We start from the raw sequence: 8,285 nt of genomic DNA, 5'->3' as shown, positions 1-8,285 counted from the left end.
CATTTTCACTGAAATAAATTTTTATTTTTATTCCCTAGTCAAATATATTTATCTAATTATCCATGATATTTTAATATAAAAAGTCTAAAAATCAGTATAATTCCTCTTAAATTCAGTACATTAAACTAGAATCTAGTATATTTTTAATCAAATTGAGCATGTTTTTTTTCTACCTCAATTGGATAGAAAATATACTTGATTTTCTTTAAATGGTACTTAATTGGATGAAAAATATACTAGATTTTCTTTAAATTGTGCTGAATTTAGAAAGAATTATATTAAGTAGGAAAAAAGTCGTACTCAATTTAATAGAAAATATACTCAATTCTAGTTTAAATTGCTGAATTTAATAGGAATTATACTCATTTTTAGACTATTATACCTAAAAAATATGAAGGGCAATTTTAATAGAAAATATACTCAATATAATAGATTTTCTTTAAATGCTCAATTTGATAGAAAAATATACTAGATTTTATTTAAATGATACTCAATTGGATAGAAAATATACTAGATTTTCTTTAAATGATATTTAATTGGAATTATATTAAAATAGGAAAAAAAATATGCTCAATTTAATAGAAAATATACTCGATTCTAATGTAAAGTACTGAATTTAAGAGGAATTATACTCATTTTTGGATCTTTTTGTACTTAAAAAATTTGAGGGACAATTAAGTCACAATATTTACATGAGGGAGTTGAAGCAAATAAAACTTTACATGGAGTGGAAACAAAATTTTTTATAAGTGAGGATTGTATGTAAAATTCAAGTTACGATTGAGAATTTTTTTTTACTTTACTCTTTATAGTAATACCTATTATTACAACATAGTTGAAGATGTAGACGAGAAATATAGATAAAAGATAATAATAAAAATATTGTTTTAGAGAACAATTAATTCTATATGAAATATTGATGAAATCAAACACTCTTTTGATAAAAATGAAAGAAAATGAGACGAAACTTGCGATGATTTTAAGAAAATGAGACGAAACTTGCGATGATTTTAAAAACTAGAGGTGCTTTTGGACTTTTGTCCGTAATTTATAGACAATCTTCAATTATTCAAATCTACAATTTGAAATATTAATTCAAAATTGTGTGGGAATAAAAAAATAAAAAACAAAGAAAAACAGAGTGGATTACTTAAAAAAAAAAATTTAAAAGATTATCTTTTATTTCAAAAATATTTTCATCCAATGTCGTTATAATAGCTTTCGGCAAAATTACTCCAATTAGAATAGCTTTGTGTAAAGCTGCTCTAATATGGGCCAAAACTTGTTTAACATGAAGTAATTAGAGTAGTTTTGATTAAAATTATTTCACATTATAACAAATTTGATCAAAATTACTCCAATAATATTTGACCAAGTTATGATAAGTTGGATTAGTTTTAATTAAATTGGAATAATTTTAATCAATATTTGAGTAATTTTGATCATTATTAAAATAGTTTTGACTATATTTACTTAGTAATTTTGAGTTTGTCATCATATCAACATAACTACATGATTTGAGAAAGCGCTACACTAATTTCAATTGTAAATACAAAACAAAGTAAACAATAGACTATTTAATTACCCCTCCCCCTCTAGCCTTTCTTGGTCCTAACATTTTAGTTAGGTACGAGTAATTAATTGTTAGGACATTTTGGAAGCTAGAGAGGAGAGAGTGATTATCTTCAATCGTTTCGTTTTATTAATTTGTTATAGTGAAAAAATTTAAAGCAATACTAACATCTAAATTTATTTGTTGGTATCCATCTCCTTGCGATGACTAATTTAAGGATCCACACAATACATACACTCCACTATGAAAACACTCCTTCTCAGAAATAATCCGGAGGTGGGGAAACCTCGTATAAGCTCACAACGAGAATATACAACAAGGAAATGAATACACAATGTAATAAACACCTTGCTTAATCTCTTGTAACTTGTAGATGTCTCTTGATCATTGGAAAGTGCAACAACACTTGTCTTCTAAGGGCTCAAGAACTGGTGGAGAGTGTGCGAGAGAGATCTATCTTCAAATCTTCATGAAAACCCTTTTCTAAGATTCACTGATGCCTCTAATCGATTAAGTTTTTCCTTAATCGATTGACACGTCATCCAACCGTCCAACAACCTGTAGAATGACTCTTTTTTCGAACCTTAATCAATTGGTGAGACATCCCAATTGATCTAGTGGGCTTTAATCGATTTCAAAACTCTATGCTCTCACGAAAAGACCTTAATTGATTAGATCAATCGATTAAACCTTTTTAATCGATTGCCTTAATCGACTTTTTCTCCTCGTGACAAAACATTGCCTAATCGATTGAAAAGCTTTAATCGATCACTTGATTGATTACAAAACCCACTGTGCGTCATGAAGAACTCCCCTCAATCGATTGGTCAATTAATTGAGGATGCTCTGGATCAATTACCCAATCGATCCAGTGGCTTACTGTTCTTTGTGAAAAACTCCTCCCAATCAATTAGAGAGTGTTGAATTGATTGTCCAATTGATTCAACACCTCTCTGTGCTCATGATTTAGGTTTTCAATCGATTACCTGATCGATTAAACTCTGGGCTAATCGATTACTCATGCTTATGTGTGAAAGCACTCTCAATCGATCTACTGATCAATTGAACTTGGGTTAATCGATTACTCATTCATTTGCCTCTAATCCTAACTCCCTAATTCAAGTCTAGGGTTTCCTCATATATTATCTCATATATTGTTCAAATATCGAAACTCAAGTTCAAACCCACTCGAGCTTAGTTAAACTGGTCAACTTTGATCTGAGGACGATTACACTAACAATCTCTCAACATTAATTACCTAGTGACTTAGTGTAAGTCCTTCAATAGAGGGATTATTAATCTCAAGTCATATTTTACTTAGTATGAGTCAATTGATGTGATTTCAATTGGCTAGGGCATGCTAGCCAATTAAGCATGAGGGTTCCATGAATATATAGAATATTTTTGTCACAGCGTCAATATATTGAATGAAGTTTTCAATCTAGTAGAGGTTGAGGAGTCAATTGGAGGTAGAAATCTACTTAACTAGCAATATAAACGTTGACTTTTAAAGGTAAAATTTGTCCAACTAGTGATCGGAAGGATTTTCTAGTCAATAAGAGGTGGACAAGAGACAATTGTTATGGCACTTATTATAAAATCTCTCGGAGAGGTTTGAGCTAACAACTTTGAATTAAAATATTTTCAACTCTCACATGAATAAGTGTTTAAGTGCTCAAGATTTCTAAGGACTTAGATAAAGATTGAAGGCTTCAAATCAAGCTCTAATTGGTAGTCTTGGTCTTGTTAGGATCGTTGGCGGCCGGTTAGAAGGGGTGAATAGTCCCTGCACAAATTATAAATAAAAAAATCTTTCTCGGATTTATAGCTTAATTAAAAGAACACTTGTATAAGTAAGAATAAAGAAGAAACTAAAAAGAAAGTGACACCGAGACTTTACTTGGTTACAACCGGGGAGGTTGTTAATCCAAGGAAGTTAAAGCGCACTAATTTCTCCTTCAGGCGGAGAAGCCTCTTACAGCATTCAAAGCTCACAAAATAAAGCTAAACAAAAATTAGGAAGTGTACAAGTATTGTTTCAGACTCTTCAGTTGTTCTCAAATTTTGGGAGTAGGGCTGCTTATATAGTCCTGTTCGGGGTACTTGGAAGGGTTTCAGGTGCTTGGAATGAGATAGAAATCTACCCCCAATGCAACGTTCAAATGTCACGTTGAACTGGATAAAAATCGGGTTTCGAGCCCCCGAAATGGTTCCGAGTGCTTGGAGTCTTGGTGCCCCGGACTGGTTTGGGTGCCCCGACCAGGTTCAGGCGCCCCGGACTAATCCAGGTGCCCCAACCACCAGAAGTCAGCGTTTTGCTAACTTTTGGTCCGAGCCTCCTTCTTCGGTTCTACTCGTCTCGGTCCGAGTTTTTCGCTCTGGCTCAACTCGCTTGGGTGATTTCGGCCATCCGAAATGGGGCTCACCCGTACCCAATTTCTGATTTTCTCGAGTAAGCTTCCGCTCCGGCTTCTCATCTCTCAGAAACGTCGCGCTCCTCCTTCTCGTCTACTCGCATACTCTTCCGCAGCACTTCGTCCCTCAGACGCACCGAGTCCGTCAGCTCTCCCATGTCATCCTTCTCGCTAGCTACGTCTTTTGCTCGGCGTCCTGTGCTCCTAAGTTCCTGCATATTTAGACACAGAGTTAAACACAACAAGACCTAACCTAACTCGATTGATCACATCAAACTACTTTGGAGTACCAATAGGTCTCACTTTCATAACCTGCAAGAGAGGGAAGCATATTCACTTGATGGTCGACTATAACCTGAGGACGGACTATGAGGAGCTCTTGGGGTGAATATAATCACCTTTCACTACAACAAAATACAGCATTAGAGACGGAAATATAGTTCCGTCTCTAATTAGAGACGGAAACATAGTTCTGTCTCTAATTAGAGACGGAAACATAGTTCTGTCTCTATTTTGACCATTTTTAATTAAAAAAAATGAATCCGTAAAGTTTAGCGACGGAAATAAATTATCTGTCTCTAAATAGAGACGAACATTTTGATTCTGTCTCTAATTAGGGACTAAATATCACTATTTGGTAGTGAATTAAGCCCCATCATAAATGGATTAGAGACGGAACTATTAGTTCCGTCTCTAAATAGCGACGGAACTATCGCTATGTTCGCGATTTAGGGCAGAACCCTCTTCTCCTCACGATTTAGGGTAGAACACTCTTCTCCTCTGTGCTCCCTCGCTCGTCTCCTTCTCCTCTCTACAGACCGCAACGCATCTCCGCATACCGCATCCCTTTCATCTCCTCTCCGCAACGGCTCCTTCCCAGCTATGTCTCAGTAAGTTCTGTCTCGGCTCCTTCCCTCACAGCGGCTCACCTCCTTCCCTCGCAGCGGCTCGCCTCTTTCATTCTCAGTTCCTGCAGAGAGCTCTCTGCAACAACGTCTTTGTCTTCCCAGTTCTAGTTCCCCGCGTCTCGTCTCCTTCCTTCTCGGTAATCTATTGAATTGAGTTTACTAGTTTGATGGATTTGGTGTCATTCTGTAGCTCCTTCCACCTTGATCTTCTTCACAAGTTCACAACTTTCTTTTAACTTTCAACTTTGACAAGGAATTACTATCCGGTAAAGCGTGAAGCATGATCCATCTTCACAGATTTTGTTATGCTTCAGTAGATGCTTTTATTTATAATTTTCTATTGTTGCATTTTGTGAATTGAGAACTCAAAAGGAACCCTAGGTAATTTTTCTCTTTCAGACTTCGTTCTCCTCATAATCTGCTTCTGAACTCAAAAGTTTCAAGTCATTAAAAAATTTTGTGTCACAGTGTGAAAACCTCTCTAGTTCAATGCTGTGTAGATCTGTTTCGCCTGAACCTTTTGCTTGCTAATTTATTCAACAATAAGAAGTGAAAATTGGAAATTTATCTTGATGCAGGTGGGAAATTTAATGGTCATTCTGTAGGCGGATGGCTTGACCATTTGTACTTCGAAGAATTTGGGACGTCTAACATATCTCTGCTACTAACTCTTGGAACACCTCACTTGTATGTTTTATTTTTGCCTTAACACTTTCATAAAGTCGGGTAAATCGTCTGGCTAAATTTAAACACATAATCCATTAGATATTGTTTGTACGGATCTTTTCCCTCAGTTGTTCACTCAAGTGGCAGTATTGACAGTTATGCAAACTAGTTTCGATGAAAGCAATATAAAATTAAGGATTTAGTAATTTATATGGTTATACTTTGATACTATTTGACTTGGAATTTGGATCCACATAGTCCAAGTAGATCAACATCTTGATGATCAGCCGAGGCTCTGCTTTTTGTGGTTTATTTCCTTTTCATTCATGTTCTTTGCAATTTCAAAAGCTAGTTTCTAAAGCTAGATTACTAGTTTACTTAGTACCTCAGATCTCTCTCTAATTTCAATGCCTTGCAAAAGTAATAGTCCTAGTAAAGCAGATGCAATGGATCACATTTGTACTGAACACTTGCCTTTTGAACTGTATAAGAATCCAACGGAAACAAATGAAGTAATTCATTTGCAACTAGAGTAATAGTTATATATTTTATCTAGTAAGGTTGTTGGATAAATCAAATTTATCCAGCAAGTGAAATGATGGTGACCTAAGTACACCAGAATAGCAATAGTTCTGTAATTGCTATTTGCAAATAGAGTGGTCAAAGAAATATGAGCAAACAAACATATCAAAATCAATATAATTATATTAAATATTATTTTCTTTGGTCTATCCCTCACACTTTAAACCACCATAAATTCTACTCAAATGAACTTGTTTGCTTATAGAATCTACTAATCGTCATTAAATCTATCCAATTTTCTATTTAAAAAAAAAATACAATTTCATTAGGAAAGATGCATACAGGAAATGTAGCTGGCTTAAACACATACAACTTAGTCAATCTATGATCTTTTCCTTTGAGGAAAAGTATTATATTTGATCTTCCTGTGGCATCAAATAGAATTGACTTGAAATGACTACACAAAACATATTACATTGTGTCACTATTGTAAAATTTGATTGTTAGAAACTGTTAAACTCTACACACACCACCAATGCTCAAAATGTTGTATTCATGGTATGATTTTTGAATATCATATGTGTGGTACCTCAATTATATTAATTGCATGCTTACTAAGTAATCAATCTTATGTTTATTAGGATACAATGTACTTGAACAAAGATTGGATGTACAATAGATTAGAAAATGGATTTATTCGAGATGAATATTTTGCTGGAGTTAAAGAGTTTGTGAACTTTGCGAAAAGTCATCCAGAATGTATGGATGATGTCATGTTACGTTGTCCGTGTAATCATTCCAAATGTATAAATAAAGCTTTCCATGATGAGGATACTGTCAAAGTACATCTATGTAAAAAAGGATTTGTTCCAAATTACTACAACTGGTACTGTCATGGAGAGCCTTATTTGTCTCACCATATTAGAACTCGATTGCTTCATCATCAGACACAACTCCTTTAGGGGAATCATCATCTAATGAGAATGCAATGCAATCAATGGTTTATGACGCTATGAATGTTGTTGATCATTCAAATATAGATGATGTATCAACACATGAAGTTCAGCAAATGTATGACATGTTAAAAGCTAGTGAAAGAGAAGTGTGGGAAGGGATTCCGTCTGGTCATTCTTAATTATCAACTACTGCAAGATTATTGAATATAAAGGTAGAGCATCATTTTTCAGAAAGATGTTACGATAACATCTGTCAATTGATGTCTGAGTTACATCCTGCTGATAACATAATGCCTGATGGCTTCTACAATACAAAAAAATTGGTGAGAGGTTTAGGCTTGCCCGTAGAGAAGATTGATTGTTGCATTAATAACTGCATGATATTTTGGAAAGAAGACAGTGAACTGATTGAATGCAGAATATGTCACTACAAAAAAAATACCCATATAGAAGCGGTTTATTAGGAGCGGTTGTAACACCGCTCTTGGAAATCCAACAACAGAATCAATTTGAACTAAACTGTTTCTATTGTCTTACATTTTCAGAATGGTTTTGCAACCACTCTTGTTGAATAGCTTTTAGCACTAATTTGATTAAATCACCGCTATAAACCACTCTTAATGATATAACTTTTAGAAGCAATCTTGAAACTACTGATATTGGGTATCTTTAACAATGGTTCTATGTCAAACATTGCTACTAACTGTTTCTATTGCTCTAACTTCTAAGAACAATTATCAAACTATTCCTACTAAATACTTTTAACATCATTTTGTGTCAAGTGTCATTATAAACGGCTTCTATTGCTCTATTGTTTTAGAATTAATTTTCAAAGTGCTCCTATTATATAGTTTTAGCATCAATTTGAATAAACCATCGCTGTAAACCGCTCTTAATGATATAAATATTAGAAATAATATTGAAACTACTGATATTGGATAATTTTAGTAATGGTTCTATGTCAAATATTGCTACTAATCGTTTTTATTGCTCTAATTTCTAAGAACAATTATCAAAGCATTCATACTGAATATATTTAATATTGTTTTGTGTAAAATGTTGCTATAAACCGCTATCAAATCATTCAAACTTTGGTCGGTAATATTTAATTTATTTTTATAATCAAAGTTAAATTTAACAGGTAATATATAATTTTTTACTAACCAAATTTATTTTTCGGTAATATTTAATTTATTATTTATCAAAATTAGATTTGAACTGTAATATTTAATCTTTTTACTAGTAT

This window comes from Zingiber officinale, chromosome 8A, assembly GCF_018446385.1.
Source record: "Zingiber officinale cultivar Zhangliang chromosome 8A, Zo_v1.1, whole genome shotgun sequence".
Classification (NCBI taxonomy): domain Eukaryota; kingdom Viridiplantae; phylum Streptophyta; class Magnoliopsida; order Zingiberales; family Zingiberaceae; genus Zingiber; species Zingiber officinale.
The sequence above is the reverse complement of the archived record's forward strand: the minus strand, read 5'-3'. Positions refer to the sequence as shown.